Genomic DNA, 21,270 nt, shown 5'->3' with positions numbered 1-21,270 from the left:
TGAGGCAATGTTATTAAGAAGAATGGTCCACAATGATCTGATAGACTGACAAAGTCATACACAAAATAAATATTTTAAGTTTTTGTCGTTAAAAGGCCGGTGTGTTTGAGGTGCGGACCAAAACGCAGACACGGGAGAAAAACAAAATATAACAAAAAGCGAGCCTTTATTGTGGCTGATATCATAAACACAAAACAAAGGCAAAGGCGAACTGAGAATAGAGCTAAACTAAAACCTAAACTGGGATAGGCTAAGACTAACATGAAAACTATCAAAGGGGAAGTGAACATGAATCAAAACAGGTACATTCAACCTAAACTAAAGCTTAAAAATAATCCTGAGACTTGACATACATGATACCAGACAGACAACCTAACATTAAAAACACAGAAGGGTAATGAGGGAAGTGGAAACACCTGTGCAAACAGCTGACACAAATAAGCATGATGCCACAGGGGAAGGAAAACTAAACACACTGAACATGGAAATACGACTTTCAAAATAAAACAGGAAACGTAGAGAGACATGAACTGGGATACGCAAGCTTGACACAGGAGCCAGAGAGAGGAAGTGAGAGAGGGACAGAGACAAAGAGGAGAGAGACACAAGGGGAACCTACATGGTCGAGGAGACAACACATGACAAACAGAAAAAGACTCACAAACAAGGAGACATAGGAGAAAAATAACCTAGACTAAAACTCAACTAAATCCTAACTAATAATAAGAACACAAGAACTTAACATATTTCCAGTATAACATAACATACAAAATCGAACATGCGAAATAACTCAAAATGCTGGGTAAAACACCCAGCCCCTGACAGTTCTACAACTATTGAAGCATGGCACATATTTATTTTTTCATATGCTGCTTCTGTATTCTGTCTCACTTTTTGCTAAATAAATAATAAATGTGTAGAAATTTACATGTGGTTGTTCATCTCAGGCTATATTTAAATCATTTTTGAAGCTAGAAAAGACCAGATGATTTTTTTCTTATGTCCTGATACATAAAACTTTGACATGAAAGAAGTGTATTTGGAGCCAGTAATTTCCCACAGAAGATGTTAGAGATTCATTCACAGCACTGTTCAGTGACCATGGACCGTGAGCAGACATCTGGTGAAAACAAGTCCCATGTTAACGCTTTAAATATGTCTCTAATAAGGCCTTAATGCCAATGGGAGCTGCACATAAACCTCTGTCACCATGCATGTAAGCCAGGGATCATAACCATCACATACTGAACCCAGACCTGCAGCTTCAGCTTTGATTGTACTTTGAGTCTACATAATGCAGTTTCCTATGTGAAGAACAGAAGGCACGCAGATGTAGCTACAGATGGATAGCCTTCAGAGAAACTACAATCTCCGAGGAGCTTCAGATGCTCATTTGGAACGTTTTTACTGCCGTTGTTTGCTAAATAAGATGTTCGGCACATTTGGAACCTTTTTGTAATTTATTTTTGTTCAGAGAGAAGTAAGATGCTGTTGTCAAGGCTGAGTTGTGTTGGTGGAATTGTTTTGTGGTGATATGATGCTTGGAGCGCAAAACAAGCCAAGCGTTCGTCATTGTTGTCATGAGCATTGTGACTCGACCGCACAATCCCATAGCTGTTAGTGGCGGTGACAATGTGAGAATCAGTAATAGACTTCTGAGATGAATGTTAATACTCTATTCTGTGCTCGCACAATGATGTGAATGTTTGATATCAGCGTCAGTCATGGAGTCACACAGAAAGAAATCATACACAGATTAGAGCTTAATGAATGTCTGCGTGTTTTGTGTTTTAATGCCAGCTTTCTGTCAATACACAAATACGCAAAATACACAAAAAGCATTCAAATGTGTGAGTGTGGTACTGTTTATTGTGCGCAGTCTGGACACCTTCAAATGATAAACTAATGTCTCTTGAAAGTTTAGTAACCGGTAGTTATTATTCACAAACATAATAACACTTTCTTTTGTCTTAGTATTTGTTGGACTTTCACCAAGCTATCATAGAAAGACAGAAGTAAATAATTCTTCCTCATAAGTGTTGTGTTTAACTTTAATAATCATTTTTGAAGAAAAAAAAACGATGTGCATCAAAGGGTAATAAAGGTATCAAAACACAATAAAAAGCTGAGTGCTTTTATGTCTATGCTTTGAGTTGTGACACTCGTGAAAGCATTTAGATCACACTCGTGAAGATATTAAACAAAATCCCAAACCCTAAATCGATACTTCATAACTTACATTATCTTCTGTGTGGTACTCGGGTTTTTGTGACATAAACTTAAAGAAATTTGAAACTGCAACTTAAAAAAAATAGCTGCTCAGTTATTGATTCTGATGGTCAGCTCAGACATGCTCCACAAGGTTCAAACAAAACTTCTTCATTCACTTGATGTCAGCCCATCCAGATGGCTGGTCTGCTGACAGTAATTTACACAATGCTGTTTGAATAAGTGCTGTGATCCCGCAGCTCACTCCACACACACCTGATTTGTAACACAGCTCGGTCTCTGTGGGCAGCAGCATGCTCAGGGAGACAAATAAAACCCAGGAGAAGGGTTTGTGTCAACTCTCTATACTACAGCATTAAACAGTCTCACAGAGCTGGACTCACTTCCCTTATGCATGTCTTTTAAAAGCTGCCATATTGGGCCATCTGGATATCTGGCTGCAGAAATACATGTCCTCTGCTTTGGTCTGCAGCCTTGTCAGCTGCTGTCATATCTTAAACTCCAACAAAAATTATTGTTATTATTTATTTCTGGTTACATTGTTTGGTCATTGAAATAGTCTGTTTATCTAGTTAAAGGCCTTATTCTAATACAGACAATCACATCATGCAGGAAGTAGTGATCCAATGTGTTAGAGCAGACAGTCACACAGAGGCATAGCTACAGATACCGAATTACTTTACTTACTTTATTAATCTATCTATCTATCTATCTATCTATCTATCTATCTAGATTGTTTTTTTCGGGGGTTAAACAACTGCAACACTTACTGTATTGATTATATATTTTATAGTGTAACACTGTCATCTGCTAGAATGCTGCTCTTTTAGTGTTCCTCTGAAACAGTTCATTGCTGTTCTTGCTATGCACCGTACAGATAATGGACATAGACAATGTAAAGTCACCCACTAGTTTTGCAGTACATATTTTTAAGCTTTTTAAGCATTAACATTTTGTCATACTGTTTTTTCTTGGAGCCTGAACTTAACATATTTGGATGAAAGTGTGGATTGAAGTTAACAGCTAACCTTCACAAATTTGTTTAGAAAGCTGCATCCCTAAACTGTAAGGATGCATTAGAGCACACAGCGCACATAAAATACCAGAATTTCATTCACAACGACTGGAGCACAGACTTGTGAGATGATCTGCACTACAAAGCAGGTCATACTATTTGTCAGATAATCCATGAAAATGCCCTGATAGGCACCAACAGCTCACAGACACACAGTGGAAAGGTCCAGTTCAGTGATTCCAATTTGCTGAGGTGAAGCCTAGCAGATGCCAATAGGCTTCAGCGGCCTGTGTCAGGACATCTGTCAGTCAAAACAGCAACACCTACCACTCCAGTATGCAACTTAAGACTTAACTAATAAAAATACCGCCCCAAATTGGAACAATTCAAAAATTCTGGAATTTTTTGTTTGCTTGTTGGTTTGTTTTTTGTGCATTTTAATGCTGAAAACTAACATTAGCCAGATGTGATCAGTCACTACAATGAGTCCTGAAAACGACCCCATTGCTAGCTAGGGCAGTGTTCTTCTCAACATCGGAAGCAATATTTATTTATTTATGGTAATAAATCATATTCATAAATAACATCACTGTAGAGAATTTCCTGCATTTTTACAGCTGCAGTGTAAGTTGCAAACATAAACAGATTTTTTTCCTGATTAAATAAACATTCATATTCACATTCTTGGAAAAGTCTCTGCACGAGTCACTTTTTAAGCTAGACAGCATATTAGCTCCTCACTTACAGAACACCAAAAAGCCTGTAAACATATGTCACGCCACTTTTGTCTGTTTGCATATTCACTTGATGTTATTTTTGACAAAAGAGGAAGGCTAAATGTAATTTCAGTTTGATTTAAGCTTTTATTGGATAAACACCTTAAAAAATGTGGAACCACAGATTTCTCGGCATCTGCACTAAAGACTAATCTAATTTTACCTGGCTTGTCATAACCCTCTTACCCTTATTCTTCATGCTGTCCTGACAGCTCCAGTTAACTGATACTGAGTTAAACTGCAGTCTTCCACATGCTCTGATCTCAGGTGATTTTGTCCCATTTAGCATCTTTAAACTACACCAATGAAACAGCCAGTCTAAACTTCCTGGTCTCTTGTTTTTGCTTGACTGGAGAATAACTGAAGCAAAATTTCTACATAAAAAAGTCAAATCACCTGGTCTTTAGCAGGTCTTAAAATTAAAATACAACCTCAGAAGAACTTCAAAGAATATTATGCCATGTCACTACTTATTTAAGACAAATTAAGCCAAAATGCAGAAGCAGTGTGTGAAAAACTATTAAGAAGGTAAGTAGTAGCTAGGTGCTGCTAACCAAATGAACTTTATTAAATGATCATCAGCCTTTTAGAGGTGTGATAACCTCTAAAAGGCAGTTTGCTGTTCTGGAGCATTCGGATATGTGTTAACATTGCCTATGCTCTCTAAAAAGATGGCAGCACAGCAGGTTTTAGCATTTTAGCATGAAAATTTCATCCCAACTGCCGTACGGTCAAAAGTTGAATACCACTTGAAAAATGGCAACAATGGGAGAGAGAAAAAACATTTTTTTAAAGATACAATTTATATAAAACAACACTTAAACTGAAACAGGCTGTTTTAAAGCCATTTTTCAAGTGGTTTTAAACTTTTGATCGGGACTGTATCAAGCACGGTGGTGGAGCGGTAATGTTTTTGGCTTTTTTGCAGGACCTGGGCACATTGCAGCTGTTGAGCTGATCCTCCTTTGTATACCAAATTATTCTTGAGTCAAATATAAGGCTATCTGTCTGACAGCTAAAGTTTAGCCAAAATCGAATCATTAAACAGAACAATGATTAAAAACACAGCAGCAAATCTACATCAAAATGACTGAAAAAGAAAAGAATGAAGGTGTTACAAACTTCAGACCTCAACCTGACATTGTGGCAGGTCGTTGATCTACAGTCATTGGGCAGGACCTTAAAAGTCCTGTGCATAAACAAATGCCTGAAATGAACTGAACCAACATTGTAGAGTAGAGTGGGACAAAAGACTGAAAAAGTCATACAGAAAATGTTTAGCAGGAGTGACACACACAGGACCTATAGAGCCACAAATTATGCATAGGGAGGTCGGGCAGATTAATGGTTGACATTTAACAGTGGAGACTGCCGTTAGTTCTAAATTTCAAACTGATACTCATCATTTATTTGAACCTTTATATTACCTTAAATGCGTGTTTGATTGTATAAATGTGACAATAAATGTCCTATTTTAACAAAAAACAAAACAGTTGTTTACTTATCAAATTGTTTTGGTTGGTTTTAGTTCAAGTTTGTTGAAGTTAGAAATTCAGAATTTATTATTAGGTGCTGTTTTTGTCATCCATTTAAAAATATGTATCATTGCTACCTTCAGATGTTACAATAGAAGAAAGCATTTTCACTGTCAGTCAGATTTAATTTGTCTGACCATTTGTAAAAGATAAGTGAAAGGCTTTTATTCTTTTATGGATTTATTCACTTCTATTCTGTTCTTAATGCTTTAATTATGGACGGTGTTTTCTTTCATAATGAAACAGCTCTTCCTTTCATCACCGCGGACGTTAAATATGTAGATGTACTGTACTAGAATCTCACTGGGTTGCCAGCACATCATGAGCTGTGTGTGTACAGTATACATGTCTGGGAATGAAAGTGAGCCAAGCTGGTGAGTGACATGGTTTCATTTACATTTTCAGGCTTGTTTTTCGGCTGTGCTGTGTCTATCAACTTGAATCTACAATTCTTCAGGAAAAACACAGCTCTGAATACATTTATATGTAAAACTAAATAAATAAATAAATGGCTGTGTAACATAAATGTAAGTTCTTGCTGTATAGTATAGCATCTAAATCCACAGAATGATGTTCTATTTTCACTTCGCCCGCTCGGTAAGCTTAGCCTCTCATCTCCCGTCCAAGATGACAGCGTAGTCAAGGGTAAATTAGTCTGACACTGCATTGGCTAAATGCTGCCCATCATTTCCCATCTTCGTTGATCCACATTTTCTCAGCTTCATGTCCCTTGGTGTCAAGCACGCATGGGATCACAGACCAGCTGGAGAGCACTGAGTGATGAGCTTTTGTCAACTGTGAGATGGCAGCAGAGGATATGGGAGTACAACCAGCACTCTCCCAAGATGGAACTTCAGTGCGTCATCTGTGAGACATACCCACACTGGCAGGGCAGAGTATTCAGTCTACCTCCAGTTCATCATCAGTGCTCCAACTGCCTGCTGATGGGTGTCCACAGGGCAGGCTTTATGATATCTGAGAATCTGTTCTGATGTGATCAGACAAATTCCAGGTCACGCTTTGTGCCACAATATTCCTCCAGCTACATGTACTGGTAGCTTCAGAGTGTGTGATATGCTAGAAGGGCTAGAAGCAGTGTTACCAGATTTGACTGATAAAAAGTATCCCCCACCCAGGTACCTTAAAAACAGCCAAGGTATTAATTTTTATTTATTAATTTTTATTAATTTTATTTATTTCTTGTCCCATCCTTTTGTGTCAACTGTTAAGTTCATTCATCTGTCTGCGTTTTCCCATTTAGTTTAGTTACAAATATGTATTCTCAGTTTTCCTGTGTTGTCTTGTTGTGTCATACTGTGTTCTTCTTTTATTAGTCCCAGTTAGTTTCCTTAGTTTATTTCTGGAATTCTGAGTATTCATTGGATTTTGGACTTTGCTTCTGGTCTTGGATTTTATCAGCCTCAATGAACGCTTGCCTTTATTCTGCCAAGTTTCCCTCACAGGTCTTACACTGCCATACTCTCCCATCCTCATGACAGTTTTACTGGTAAAATTTATGCAAACTAATGAATGTGATGAATAATAGAAGTCCTAAAATATATAAAGTTAGAGCCAATTTTGCCTGTGTACACCACTACAGTGGGTTTGAATTAGTCAAGATATGACTTTCAGCTTTATTTTAAAACACTTAACAAAATTTTGCACTATTTAGAAATCATTGCACTTTTTATATAGATATATATACATATTTACATACAGATATGTGTAAGTCAAACAGTTTGAATGAAAATCACTCAGTCTGGCAACTTTATTCAGGAGTCCCTTTCAACTCTAAACAAAAGACTAGGGCCTGGAGGTCAGCCAGGGATTACATACTATGTTAAGGTGGCCAGCAAACAGAAGCTGTCTGGTATACTTGTCTCATTGTCAGCTATGACTTTGAATTTAGTCTAGTACATTGAAAGACATACATAAAACAGCTGCATTACAGCCTTGGCCCTGGCCTTAGCCCACTTTTACCCTGACCACCCAACAATTTAACAAGTAATATTTTTCATCCACGTTCATCAAATATCAATCTGGTACACAAGACAAAAGTGTGTATCCCTACAAGTACAGGCAAGTGACCTTGGTCATTGATGCTACCTCTCAGCCTCTGCTAAGCTGGCCCTGTAACCAATGATTCTCTGTCTGAATTGCTGTAGTCCTAAGGGTCTTCTGTTTTCTCTCACAGCTGATAAAAAGACAGCCTTTTTCATCCACCCACTATTGGCAGGGGCTGAGTTTGTATGGTGCTCAGGAAATCTTCTAATGAGATTTGTAGTATTTTAGCCATGCTAGCACCAGAGGCTCTGAAAGCTTTTGTCTTGCCCTGTGCCCACCTGAAGCTCAGCAATGAGCTGCTCCCCAAGGTGAGACCTTGGTGTGGTCTTCATAGAGGTTGTTTTGGGTTTGTTTTTTTTATCCCAACTTAGTCTGGCCCCTCATGCAGGGTCAGCTAACCTTGGGAATCACAATGGCATTCAAACCCTCTCTATTACGATGAAGTGGCAAACTAGAGGTCTGTCCTTCAGCACCACCCCCGAGGTACAAAAGTAAATACCTGAGGTGGTTCTAGCACCTGACTGGGACGCCTCCTCCTAAGTGAGGTTTTGCTGAATTACAGATTACTGCTCTGGGATGTTTCTATATACCTCCACAAGAGCTAGAGGAGGTCTACGTATTTCCCCTTAGAGTGCTGCCCCCTTGAAATGGACCTGAAAGAAAAACAGTTAAATGAACATTTTTTTTAACCACGGAAAATAAATCCATCTATGACAGATCAGCATTTAAGGAATCTTTTGCTTTCTTTTTAAATCAATGAAAAGGTTCATTGGAACTTAGATGGATTACCAATAAATTTGGTGATAGCGATATCTTAGCTTATCATTTTTCTATGCAATAATTTATTTTGTAGGAGGGTGGTTCTTTTGCTGTGGTAGTCTAATACTGGCTCCTGACAATTAGACGAATTAGGATATGCCGTGTTTCAATGTTCATCTAGGTTTCAGTAAAATCTATTGCCATAAACAAACTGTTGTGCCAATAGTTTTAAATGAGATTCTTCTGATCCGATTGCTCTTGTTGCTGGCTGTACAGCTTGGATGTTTGCTGTAATTATACCACTTTTCAGCACTTTATTTAAAAAAAAAATCTTTGCATATTAATATGACCTTGGCGTAATCCTCACAACAGCTTCTGCTCTTGTTTAAGTGTGTCTCTTAATGAACAGATATGCTGCTCCTCAGGCCTGACTGCTGCAGCTGTACTGCTCTCTCTGGTCATGTGCCGTACACACTGAAACCTAAATCCTGATACTCTTGGATGCTCTAATCCCTCCACAGTACGGAAGCCGAAACAGAATATTAATTTCATCTTGTTTTTAGCACATTACCAATTTGAGCAGTTAGGAAATGTTCAGCAGGCCTAAGCTTGCCTCCCATGATTTACATTGGACTATTGTTGGAAATCTTTTTAATATGACACCCCAGGCTGCAATAAGATATAGCTGAAGTTATGGGAATGCAACTGCAAACCCCCAATGCAATGTTTTGCCTTTTGCAGTTGAATAATTACACACTGGGTTTCATTACTATTATTATTATTTAGGCTCAAATGCTCACACTGGTACCAGGTTAACCTATTTTAAATAATCCAACAGTACTCCATGAAGAACTGAGTAGGCACAAAGAGGATCTTTATTTTACTGGACATGAAATCCGATGATTTAAGGTCACCGTCCTTCTTTAAATTGAAGAAAATCCAGTCCTGCTCTAGAGGTCAGCTAGTATTGAAAAGATAATCACTCAGAGTTCACAATCAAATGGATAGATTTAATCCAGCCAGAATTAAACCCAATAGTTAGAAAATGGGTTAGAAATCCAACCAGCTAGTGAGATAGACTTATACCGAGAGTGAGACCAGAGAGAAGATTTAAACATTTGAGTTTAATACTCAAACAATGCTCAAACGGACCCATTGTGTTTCCTGTGACATAGTGCTGTGTGTTCTGCCTTTTCAGTTTTCAAAGTGAAGAATTTCCTCTCTAAGCCCTGCCCCCCAGGACTATTAAAGCTTTGACAGCATTTTAAACAAGCGCTGGCGGAGGATTTGCCATGCTGGCTACTAACCAATAGCATGTAATAATTCCCCAGTGCCCAAGTTCTATTCTGAATTTATGGATAGAGTGTTTTAACAATGTAGACATTGGGCTGTGCATGCTTAGCATGCATGACACAACAGCACATGACTGCAGAGGTTAATGCGTGCAGCATTGGGTCCTTTATGTCTTGTTTCGCCTGAGTCCATTGTAATGTCTAAGTCTGTTTGACAGGGAGGAAAGTTCACAGCTCTCCTACAGCTTAGGCTTGCTCTTTTTCATGAAAAGAACAAAAAAAAATTTTTTTTCAAACCCAGAATTTGACTTTTGCTCTTATTCGTATCATCACAAGCACAGTTCAGCCTTACCAGCAAGTGCTGTGAGAGATTTGCACATCATTGTGCAGCTCGCCTCTTTTTTTTTAAAATGAGCACCATAAGTGTTATTCTGTCCGGGACTATGACGTTCAGTCTTGCAGAATCACTGAAGTGAATCTTTGTGGCGCTGGCACAAGACGTTACCAAATGAAAACATGCAGAAGGGAACCAGAAGCAGTACAATGAGGATGGGAAATGGCTCAAGGGAAATGGCAACGTCTCACTCTAATTACACTTCAGTGTGTGCAGTGGTGAATGAGGGAGAGCAGCGTTTTGGGATCATTTTAATGGGCAAAGCACTGATGAGAATCCCATGAACAGCAAATGCTTCAAGCTCTGAATTTTTCAGTAGGCTTCATGTTTTGAGTGCAGCGGCCTCGGTGTTCAGCAATGTGAAAGGAAGATTCTTTCTGATTTTGGAAGGTGTGCACGCATGCCATCCACATTGTCAGTCACTGAATGAGATAAGCAGGTGCTTTGGAAAACCTCTACCTTCTGTAAATACGCAGGGGGTGCAGTACCAAAGCTGTCAGCTGTCTCTCTCAGAGTCTTTCCACACTGTAAATGACATACTCAGTGCATGGCAAGTCCTAAAGTAATAATCCGATCTTCAGGTTGCACCTGTTATGACTTCATTTTCGGCAGTCGTTATTAAAAACAAATAAAATTTAAAATTTAAAAAAGCTCAAAATAAACTGTAAACATTGACAGCTCTGTTGGGGGGAAATACCCAGTGTCAACGATAAAGTTGTATTATGATTGCATTTTATCATCACATTAAGTACAATTTTCCTGAGTGTAGCTGATTCTTTCAGCAAACCCTGCCTTCTCCTGTAATGTGATTGACCAACACTTGGCAGTTAAATCCCTTCCAGACAAAAATGCCTCTGTGTTGCAGCCCCTCAGGTTATAAATGATGTTTGACATTAATGTGTTTTTGGCTATATACAGCTACACTGTCAGAATGGCTCTCTTATATCTGCATTATGTTACAGAACATTATACTGATAATCTCAGAAAAAAACAAAAAGGTATAACGGAACAGGAAGTGTTCTAGCTGTGTTACTATGTTTGACAATATGAGTAATATTATTTTTTAAACATAAATAAAAGCTGTTTGTGTCATGCAAGAAGCAAAAGATTTCAATGCTTTTTTTGCTGTGAGTGTAGTTACCATTAACACGTTGACATATAAATGGGTGCATTTGTCGAACATACAGTAGAGATTCCAGAAATTAAATGACTCTAACCATGAAATAGTTGAAAACCTCATAAAAAGATCAACTGTCACTTTTAAAGTTGAGTTGTTTTGTACAAATTTAAACCTGTGAGATATTGTTCTGGTGCATTGGTGAAGCAATGTAGAGAGTCGAAATATCACACTGTACCGACGACAGTGATTGACGGTGTTGGCAGTTTGACAAATAGGTTTGGGGAAATGTGTTAATGAGAGGGAAAAATTTAAATGTTCAAAAAATTCCTCTCAGATGCATGTATAATGTACATCATGTGGAAAAGTATTGTGATAAATGTTTAAGGTTTTTGTTCTCATTAGTCCTGTTATCCTCAGGTCTTGCTTTCCCAGGGCAGTAGAGAATAACAGTTGCTTTATCCACAGGAAGCACCAAATGACATAACTTAGCGACTGCAACAAGCTATTAGTAGATTCTCACTAGACAGTGGGGATAGCGGATGGTGTTGGCCCATCTTAAGTGTTATTACTGTTAACATGGACTTTGTACTTGTGGAAATGTGGAGGGAGACAGGCACATTTTCACTGGTTGTCAAGATTTTATTGAATTTCCATGCTTTTGTGAAGTCGGGTTTACAAAATATAGAAGCAGGAAGTGTAAAAAAAAAAGAAAGAAAATAAAGAGATTATACTTTTTGTTCATGCATTATTATTATTCATCATGTTCTATTGTCAGTGATTTAGGTGGACTATAGTATACATGCACAGAACACACAGGTCTTATGTAGATGCGGGGTTGTCAGCACCTGACTGCTTAGCATCATATCCCAGTGATTTACTGATTATTCTATGTGTGTGCGTAATTGTTTTCACACCATATAAGTATCAATCCTGTTTTACTGATATAGACATGAAATTATTGAGTATTTTAAGGTTTTTATTTTATTTCTACTAAATATAGCATCTGCAAAATATTGCTGAAGAAGGAAAAAAACTTTTGCACATACATTATATATATATATATATATATATATATATATATATATGTATATTAAATAACTGAAGTTGTTTCATTTTGTTTGAGCAGGAGTTCCCTGAATATCAAAAACATCTCTAATTTAGTGGTAGAAAAGTCTGATGCATAATCTAAAGGATCCTAAAAAGATTTTTTCTCCACTGTGATTTATTTTTCTCTTGATAAGCTACTCTGAAAATAACATTAATACAAGGTATTTGGGAAGTCACTGACGTCTTCCGAAAATGAGCGTTTATTCTGTTTGCAAAGCTGCAGCCTTGATAATATTTGAGCTTGTTTATTGTTTGTCATCTGGCTTTGATTTTCCAACACAATACCATGAGAAAGTAATGTTGTATCGGGGCCAACTCAAATAATCGCATATACGCGTGTGCACACAGCATACAGTAACAGCCAGTATAATAGGAATACTTTAATAAATCAGCCAGAGAGGAGCCTTGACTGATTAAAATTTTACTTAAGGATGGGAATCTGTCTCTATATAGGACATCTGAACCCTGGATCGTATCTTGCAACAGTGCAGAGTTAACTGTTTGTCACTGTTTATTTTAGTACAATTTAAAATATAATGGGTTATATTAATGTTTCTAAATCTTTTGAACCACTTTTCAATATATCTCCAAGTACAACAGTTCAGACGATCAACACTATTTATAATATTTACCATGGTGACAGAATGGAGCCACTGTCAGTGTTACTGCATTCAAACTGAACTTACTCGATGACTCAAGTGGCTTCTTGAGTCTGTAGCTTTGTTTTTTAACTCGAACAGAGAGCTAACTTGAAATGAAACTCCTTTAGTGAATTTAAAGCAGCTGTAATCAGTATGTGCTGAGTCTAATGATTATGTATACTGTGAATGGAGCAGCTTAAGCCACACAGAGCTATAACCTGAGTCTGCAGCTCCCCCCAGATCACTCCCACTGCTCATAAAAAACTGACTATACCTGCTGAGCACAAAACAGAAGCAGTTTCCAACCAGCTGCTATCATAACTGTGCATTTAGCAGCTATTTACCTCAAGAGTTAGTTGAGATAAAATTGTTGTTTAAGAAGAGCGAATATTACTCTTAAATTTGTCAGGTGGCCAGCGGCACAGCGCCAAATGAAGGATAATGTTGCTCTGTACTGTGTCTGCAGGCTGTGTAAACAGGAAACTGTTTGCTAACAAGTTCAACATATCAGCTTAAAAGGTGATAATATGTCAATGTCGTGTTTACAGATTGTTCTTGCAGCACCCAAGTGGCCAAAAATAAAACGGAATTGTTGTCTGCAAATTCGTTAAGCAGGGAAATCTAGTTTATCATAATGGGTATCACGGTTTGGCATGGCAGACCGTGGGGATATGGGGAATGAGGACCCAGGCGTGGTGCTCTGTGTATAAACAGTGCGCGCACACACACTCACATCTACAAGCATGGAGAAGAGCAGCCGCAACACCAAAAATACATATAATATCACCAGTCCATGACTGCCCAGGGATCCTGGGTCGCTCAGACCCAAGACCCTGACAATAGGAGTTTAAGTGTGTTTTCACTACTTGTGCATGAATACTAAACTCATTTTATTTTCCCAGTATGAAGCCAGCTTTAGCACTCATTATGAACTCTCAATGTTACACGTTGTAGAGCTTGAAACATCCCAGTGCTTTTTAAAGTCTCTCCGGTTTAGCTCTTTTAACCTTTTCAGCAGTATATTGCAGTCTGGGGAGAATAGGTGGTGATTCTTCAGTCTGCTTTAGCTGATAAAAAAGACGATAGGTTTTTGGCTGTGTGATTTGTCACAGGGAGAATGGGGTTTCAGACAGCAGAAGAAAAATATGAGCAAAGTGTATTCTCTTTACCTGAGTTCAGCACAGTGGCGCACTGCTTAGCATTGTTGTTTCACAACAAGAAGCCTCTGGGTGGAACTTCCTGGTCAGTTAGTGTCTTCATGTGTAGAGTTTGCATGTGGCCTCTGTACCTGGGTGGTTTCTGTCTTGGTGCTACGGTTTTCTCACATAATCCAAAGACATTGTGTTAGCCTTATTAGGGATTCTGCGTTGACTTTAGGTGTGACGCATTTGCCCCACTACATGTGGGCAGTGTTGGGAAGGTTACTTTTAAAATGTATTCCACTACAGATTACAGATTACATGCCCCAAAATGTATTTTGTAACGTATTCCGTTACGTTACTCAATGAGAGTAACGTATTCTGAATAGTTTGGATTACTTAATATATTATCATGCTTTTACAACCACATGAATGTACTATTGCTGTGTGATTTATTACTATTACTGAAGGTTACTCGCCATACCAACACCAACTAGATTTTTAAATCTTTTTTTTTCTCTTAATATAAATGAGTAACAGTAGGTTGACATTAGGTAAGGCTGCACTTTTTGCAGCGATCTCGTATAGAAAACTATTCCGCGTGTATATAAAAAAGGTCCGCGGCTCCGAACCGTAGTAAAGGGACCTCTGGCTAATACGTCGGGTTCCGTGTCGGGCTCGTAGCTGAAAACTAGCTTTACTTGGTTGTCTGGGTCAACTTTGTATATACATATATATATTATATATTTACATGCTTCCATCTCCCGTTTCTGCTCGGTGATAACTCGTACTTTTCCACTCACCTTTTTCTCCCTCCTCGCGCTCACAGACACATAACGGGTATGGCAGTCCATTCTCCCTGCAGCACAGACTACACTACCCATGAGGCTACATTCTTTAGGGCTATGACTGTAACACTCTGCTTATTGCCTTCATATTAAATCATTTTGTGAATAATCTTTTAAAATATTTCTTCACATCATTATGCGGGCCGCCAGTAGAGGTGACATGGGCCGCAAGGTTGAGACACAGACATTAGAGCTGCTTAATGCGTGTTTTGTCTCCAAAAATATGGAGTTCATGAAACAGGAAAATACCGCCGTGTAATCCATTAATTTCAACAAAGTAACTGTATTCTGAATACCAACTTTTAAAACGGTAACTGTAACGGAATACAGTTACTAATATTTTGTATTTTAAATACGTAACGGTGGTACATGTATTCCGTTACTCCCCAACACTGCATGTGGGACAGCTGGGATGGGCTTCAGCTACGTTACAACCCCGATCTGGATGGAAGAAAATTGGAGGAGTGGACATATTATATTTCATAATGAGCAGTCGGTTAATTGTTAACTGAATTAATTATTATGCATTTTTGTCTTTGCCAGAGTATTGTGTTGAACTTACCAATGACTGACTAGTCATTGAAGACTCCCCAAATTATCTTTGTTTTAGGAAAATACATAAATAAATCATATACATATATTTATCAACTCTAATAAAATAATATTCCATTTATTGTGTCTCTAGCAGGGACAACATTATTAATTGTAAACTTTCAAGCTCCAGATGTTGTGATCATTTGCTGGCCTTTTTGTTCTGTTTGTGTGATAATACATATAATAGTTCGGTCTTTACATTTTGGTATGCTAACATAAGCAATTGACATTTTTAACCATTTTCCTTACATAACTGAGTAGAATAGAATAGAATAGAATTCAACTTTATTGTCATTGCACATGCACAGGTACAGGGCAACGAAATGCAGTTTGCATCCATCCAGAAGTGCTTTAGTGATATAGATATATTACAATATATATTAGCAATAATATAGATATGTGAGTATATTACAGAAATGGGTCTATTATGGTATGTTATAATGTACACGGTATGAAGTATGTTGTGAATATTCTATAACTATAAGTATGTACAGGCTGTAGTGAGTACAAGCTATGTACAGGATATGAACAGGATATAAATATGAAAAACTATACAGAATATGAAATAAATAACTTTACAGAATCTGGGATATACAGCTATACAGAAATGGGAACTATGCAAGTTGTAAACAGTTGTAGGATTAAAGATTATCGAATGTACAGAATGATTATTTACACAGAGCTATACAGTAGTGCAGTTAAGATAAGTGAGGGTGTAGATAGTTTCTACAGAGGCTATATAAAGTGCTAGTGGTTGTGAGTGGTGGTTCAGTCCATGTTATTATTGTGTTTGAGGGTATTTATTCTGTCCACACAATGTAAGGAAATTAGCAATTTTATTTCACTTTCAGTGTAGTGATTTGTTTTATCTTGATTTTTTTCTTTGTTTAGAGAAGTAGCCTAAGGTAAATAATATTACTGTACACTTGCCCATTCTTTTTCTTAAATGCTTATCTGGTTCAGTGTTGAGGGTGGGCTCGAGTGTATCCCAGCTGTAATAGCACAAGAAGCTGGGTACTGCCTGAGCTGGTTTAAAACATGCTTTTTACATAAAAGGAGCAAATTAAGTCTGAGAATCTGAATTTAAAACCAAATTTACTTTCTTGTTATATTCTAGTAAAGAAATCACAATATATCTGCTCAACAGCTCTAATGTGATTTTCCTCACAAGCTATTTACACATAAGATAATTATAAATGTTCATTTTATAATGAGCCAACATATATCCAGTGTATAAATCACTAGGGACAGCTTTTGTTTTATTAAGCATATTGTTCGTTTTAGTTTTACATTAAATCCATACATTTATCAAGTAACTTCATTTGCTTTTGAGCAAGATTCTTTAATAATATTCTGTGTTTTCATTCAAAACACTTTTTCTTTTCTCCTTTGGGATTTATTTTTAATTTCTCCCAGCTATTTGGGGTTAGTTGGACCTGATAAGTATAAAAACTGAATGTCATCTTTGAAAGGGAAGTAATTGTTTTTTAAACAAAAGCATGTCCTCATATGGATACAACAAGTTTATTTCACAGTGTAATACAATAAAGTTTAACAAAGTATGCCAAAATGTAATGTAATATGAGGCCTGGGGTTTCAGGACGATAACATGCAAGACTTACAGGTGTTTTTTCAAATACAGAAATACCGTACTATACACCTGACTCTAACTCTCATACATTCTGACAATTAAAGCCAATTATCACAAACAACACATTCTGTGTGTCACATCTCTTTTCGTATTATTTTCATTTCATTTCATTTATTTATTCATTTTCAGGCACAACAAATACCTATATTGAACATAAAATACACAAAACAAAAAACAAAACTTGCCTGAAAAAGGAGTGGGACGAAGAAAACTTATTAAATCCCACCCCTATACTCACTCATCAACAAAAAAAAAACAATAAACTTCCCGCAGCTACGCCCATCATTGCATACAGACCCATCAGCAGCCCCGGGCAGATACAAGCATCTAAGCGGCAGCTCGCAACCAACAATTAGAGCCTTCATAACTGAATACAGAATATATAAATTATAAATTGCATTACCACAGGTAACAGGCAGTAATAACTACAAGTAACAAACACACATACATATACATACATATATATCTACACACACAAGTACATATATGTACATACATACGCACACTTTATTTATTTTTTTTTTATTTTGGAATCCATACCAGCAATGGTAAGAGGACAGACATTACAGAGCACACTAAAACCCATCATTGAGTATACTGTGACCAGACCAACTGTTTGTAGAGAAATTTAAATCTATGAATATTTTTGCATTGTTTCAATTGCAAACTCAGACTGTCCCAGATTTTCACACCACATACAGACACGCAAAAGCCTTTATGGGTTGTTCGAGTTCTGGGTAATTTGAATTCTCCAAAGCCTCTCACATTATAAACCTTTTCTCGAATTTCAAATCTAGTTTGTAAATTTGCCGGTAAAAGTTTAGTAAAAGCTTTATACAAAATTATGGATGTATTGGAATTAACCAGATCCTGGAATTTAAGTAACTTTGCCTGAAGAAAGAATTTGTGAGTATGATCTAGATAACCAGCCTTGTGAATAATACGCAGTGCTCGTTTCTGTACTGTGACTAATGGATTAGTTGTATTTTTATATGTATTTCCCCACACTTCCACACAATATGTAAGATATGGAAGAACCAGGGTACAGTACAGAGTACGAAGTGCATCTTTATCAAGGAATTGTTTCACTTTGTTCAAAACTGCGAGGCTTCTAGAAATTTTGGTTTTTATGTGTCTGACGTGGGGTTTCCATGAAATTTTGTTATCAATTATAACTCCCAAAAATTTGTTTTCACTCACATTATCAATTGGTACACCTTCAATGATAATTGGTAATTCTACATTATATTTTAAATTACCAAAAAACATTGCTTTAGTTTTATTTATATTTAATGATAATTTATTTATGTCCATCCATTTTTTTATTAATTTTAGCTCCCTGTTTACAGTCATTACAAGATCAGTATAATCATCGCTACTGAAAAATATGTTGGTGTCATCTGCGAACAGTATGAGTTTAAGTACTTGAGAAACATCAAAAATATCATTTATGTATACATTGAAAAGTTTTGGTCCCAACACTGACCCTTGGGGAACACCACATGTAATACCAAGTTTCTCTGAATGGTAATGCCCTATGCTAACATATTGTTCCCGACCTGTTAGGTAACTTTTTAACCAGTTACCAGCTTTCCCTCGAATACCATATCTTTCCAATTTATCCAGTAAAATTGAGTGATTGATTGTGTCGAAGGCCTTTTTGAGGTCAACATTATATATAATGACGGTTGTGGCCTTCCATAGTTCACTTCCAAAACCCTTATGGGACCAGGATACTCAAAGAACAGTAAGATCACTTACCACACTACCTAAGCAGACTACAGCTGTAGCTAGTATAACACTGACAGGTCACACCTTAGATACTGAATGACAACACAGTACCTGGAAATGCTAGTTAAAGACATTTCCGTCACCCTGTGACACCCAGTTCTCTGTTCAGCAAGTCACTGCTACATCCGTGTAGTGTGTGAGCATGTGAAACAGGTCAAATGTGCTATCTTCATTGCAGTCTAAGGATTCATTCACCTTGTAATTATGCAGTAGCCTTCTGGCCACCATCTCACAGACAGACAGACAGACAGATGCACTGAACCTGCGACAGAGTTACATGAACTGTGAACAGTATTTCTTTCTCATCTTCCCCTGTGATGCTCAACACTTGACAGGGTTTCGTTGGTGCGGTGGATGGGTAGGTGGGCGAATTAGCACGTTTCTGTGTGTGTCGGTGTGCCAGCGTGTGTAGGTGTGTGTCAGTTTGTCAGCAGTGGCACCTACAGGACGCGAACACGTGGGGCTACAGTCAGCTCAGGCGAATGAATTACAGCAGGCTGCGCCGTTGTAAAACGCTGGTGTATTTGTCAGCACACTGCTGCGCCCGTCCAGGAACACTGACTCAGATAAGTGGCTGCTCCCTCACTGTAAATTGTGTATGGGAGGTCGGAGAGATGTAAGAAGTGACAAACCAACACAGCAAAATGAAAATGTGTGCAGTTAACATTCTGCATTCAGCTCCCAGGCAAGATTTCATGCTTGCTGTGGGAGAGGGCTCTTACCATTGACTGATCGGTGAGTCACTCCACTCTGATACAGACAGCATCTGTTGGAGCGAATTTAATGCAACATGGATTTCTGCTTTGTGAATTATGAGTTTTCATAACCTTGATGCAATATTACTGTCTTTTCATAGTGAGCTTTGAGGATGAATAAACCTGTGATAGAAGACACACGTGACAGTCACACTCAAATATCTCTCTTTCCTTGATTTGCTCTCTATTGTGTGTCTGTTTTTCTGCTTATGGTCATCCTGCTGATGTGTTGCTGAGGCACTTTATGACAGAGATACATCTTATGCAATAGATGATGAAGTGCTATGTTAAAATTATCGTTGTTGCACTGGAAACTGTGGTGTCTATTGTTGACGAGGAGGCTACATTAGATTTAGTGTTACCCCAAAAAGGCAGTAAAAAAGCAGCCATTAGCTACACATCAGAGCTGTCATCCCCTGTCAGTTTGCTGGTTATAGCTGTGACATGGGCATTAGAGTGAAGTTTTATTTTAGATTGCTCTCTGTTTTTATTTCCGCTTGTACCCAATATAGTTTCCTCTGAAGTGCAACCACAAAATATTTGCTTTGTCTCAAAATTCTTCTTTTAGTGAGCTTTAGGGAAGATTTATTGTTCCCTTTAGTTAGAAAAGAAAGAATCACAATTCCTAGTACAGTAAGTAGATTTGAGAGGATGGCAAAGGACCAAAAATGATTTGTGGAAATGAGGGTTTATTTCCTGCTTTGGAGACAAATGGTGCTTCTTAAATATAAAGCTCATTTACATGTATGAGTCACAAAATCGTTCTCCTATGCACTGTCAGTGTAGTATTTCCTGGCTGTACATCATAATGATGTCTTATATTGGGCCCTTGGCTGTCTAGTTTCCTGCTTTGCTGAAACAATTCATACAGTAAGCTGAATAGCTTCTTCTATTCCCTGTGAATAATATGTGATTTACTGTCTTTTGTTTTTTCAATCTTGAGGCTCTATTGCACTTATGTATTCAGCGGCAGAATAATAGAGACAGTGATTGAAGGAAAACTGCTTCTAAAGTGTTCAGAGCGTTTAAATGGCAATAAATTTTCTATCGCGTAGTAGGATTGTTTTAATATTTCATACACATATACTTCGTTAAAGTTTGATATATTCAATTTGAAGTGTACTTTAAGAGCCAAATACAAAATGTGTGTGTAAATTTCCCCTCAAGCAACACACTGTTATGTAGGCACTTGCTACTGGTGCTCCACCTAGTGGTGTGTTGTTTTAATCAACTTACAGTATGCAGGAACTTACAGTGCTGTAGAGGACAGTAGATCTCCTTTCCACATTATTTTCATTGTTGTGTTTCTTCTGTGAAATGCACCACACATTTTTTTTTTCAGTTACTCCTCTGATAATCCAAGGACACAGAGGGATTAACACTTCTAATTGTGCTCCAACTCTAATTTGGTCATTAGCTTTAAATATGGGAATGTAGAGTTACTTCTTTGCTTTTATGAAGCTTAAAATTGTTCACAAATGGCTTGGTGGACTGTCAGCAATCCCTAGAATGGGAATGTACATTTTAAAAAGAAAATGAAACATTACTTTTAGAAAGGGC

At 37.6% G+C, this 21,270-nt stretch overlaps 1 protein-coding gene across 7 annotated transcripts in view; it reads left to right on the top strand.

Moving 5' to 3' along the window:
- dlgap4a (discs, large (Drosophila) homolog-associated protein 4a) overlaps positions 1-21,270 on the top strand; it is a 96,287-nt gene that overhangs the window by 50,031 nt on the left and 24,986 nt on the right. The window lies entirely within an intron of this gene.

Source organism: Astatotilapia calliptera, chromosome 20 (genome assembly GCF_964374335.1).
Source record: "Astatotilapia calliptera chromosome 20, fAstCal68.1, whole genome shotgun sequence".
NCBI lineage: Eukaryota > Metazoa > Chordata > Actinopteri > Cichliformes > Cichlidae > Astatotilapia > Astatotilapia calliptera.
This window is presented reverse-complemented; position numbering and strand designations above follow the sequence as displayed.